Source organism: Antedon bifida, chromosome 3 (genome assembly GCF_963402885.1).
Source record: "Antedon bifida chromosome 3, ecAntBifi1.1, whole genome shotgun sequence".
In the NCBI taxonomy this organism is placed as follows: Eukaryota; Metazoa; Echinodermata; class Crinoidea; order Comatulida; family Antedonidae; genus Antedon; species Antedon bifida.
In genome coordinates this window covers 2,156,100-2,158,137 of record NC_136228.1, presented here as the reverse complement: position 1 = coordinate 2,158,137, position 2,038 = coordinate 2,156,100, and positions in this window count along the sequence as shown.

Below are 2,038 nucleotides of genomic sequence, written 5' to 3'. Positions count from 1 at the left end.
TCAAACCATTATAGCATTATAGCTATTTCATTTCATTATTTATTTGGTCTATTTAAGTATATACAAAACAAAAAAAACTGAAATTGGGGAGACCAGGGTCAACCTAAGTGAACTTAATCACTGTAGCTGAGCCGGTTGACCCAACCCCAAAGTCAGTTTTAAAAGACGTAAAGACAAAATACAGTTAAAGCGAATCAAAATGAATATGAACTTTCCTAATGAAGGCTGATGGGCTTTCTAGGACTGCAGCATCTGTCAACGGTCTGGGAAGCTGGTCCCAGACACGGGGTAACCTGATTGCTATAGAATGGAAAAAAAACCTGTGTCCTTGATGTCTGAAGCACAAGCGATCATTGTGACGAGTATTTATTAAAACAGACAAAGATGAAACTGAAAGCAAATTTAACCTCTCCTCATAGCACATCTGTCCACGATGCTGTTTGAGAGCAAGACGAGTTGCTCTCCTATGGACCCCCTATTGCAAACTACCACGGTAGGATGGTATCCGTACATTCAATGTGGGAGACTGTATATGGTCCCGTTCGGGTTCTCATTTGATTGACTAGAAATCAAAATTCTAAATTTAAATACTCATTTTTAAAAGAAATGGACGTACGTAAGCGCGCCGCAAGTAATTTAACCAATCACAACGCGATTGGTCATCCGAAATGTCGCTTGTGAATGGTCAACTCACGTGCGTTGTGCCTACGTCGTCGTTGCATTTGCGTCCAAGCTGGGAACCAAGGTTTAAGAACTATGCTTGATATTACGAATGAAGTAAGTTTAGCAAAAAGACAATATTCAATCAAATTAATAGTTTTGTAAGCTTTTCGTTTAGTTTCAATGTTCCCAAAATCGCCAATAATAAAGTAAAATGCTACCACTATCTGAAGTCTGATACAGCTAATGATTCCTTGGCAATAAAATATTCACTTAGGCCTAGGTCGTTTAAATTAACAGAAGAATTTCCATCAATAAGCCTATTAATAATAATATTATAACCAGGTAGGCCGAATAAACAATTCGTCTTCTTCTCTTCGAGGAGCCGAATCACCGGATGTTCAGTGCGTACTAGTTACAAAGTGACTACCGTGAGTATTGACCAATCACAAACGGTGTTTCATCACATTTAGGGAGGACTAATAACAAATGAGGGTGCTATGTATGCATAGTTTAAATAGTTTAGATGATTAATTTCTTCAAGCAAGCTCCTTGGCGCAGCGGTAGAAGCGTTGTCTTGCGATGGAGTGACAATTCCACCCAGGTTCAAGATCCAGTAAATGACTTTTGTTTATTTATCGGCCACACGAAAATTACACAGTCAATATCATCGAACTCGAGAATGTATATGTTTAATGACAGGGGACACGATAATTACGCGAATATTAATCGGTCAATATCATCGTTCTCGAGGATATATACGATTTACGATCCTCGCAGCGGTAGTCATGTGACGCATTTTCAACCAATCACGTTCACGTATTTACATAGGCTATGTAATATATATCATTATCGTTTTCTTGTAGCGTATCCGATAAACAATTACCCGTTAATATACATCCTCTTCAGTTGTTGTAAATCTGCTCATAAAAATTGTTTAATCCCCGTGGCTGGAAACTTTTTTTCATCCTCTAGGCTTTTGACTAATTGATATACAACTTTATGATTATCAAGAATGCTCAGCGATCAGTGGTATTATTACAGTAATAATTCCTCGTTTAGCGATACATTAAAATAATCGGTCATAACGTGTTTTATATTAGGTTTCTTTGAAAGAGGTCATCAGTGACACTTAGACCACCGGGGATATCCCATAATTCATAGAGTGAGTCTAAGATTTGAACCCAAGAGATTGGTAAGCAATCACATTAACCAGAAAGTTGCAATTTAATCTACGCCAACAATTCTGTAATTCTGGGAAACAAACATTCCTCATAGAAATAAGTTTAAATTTATTGATTGTTTAAAGACCCAAACTTTTATATTAATATATAGAGGGCAGCATTCATGTTATTTTACTGTGAAAAACCCACCGGCA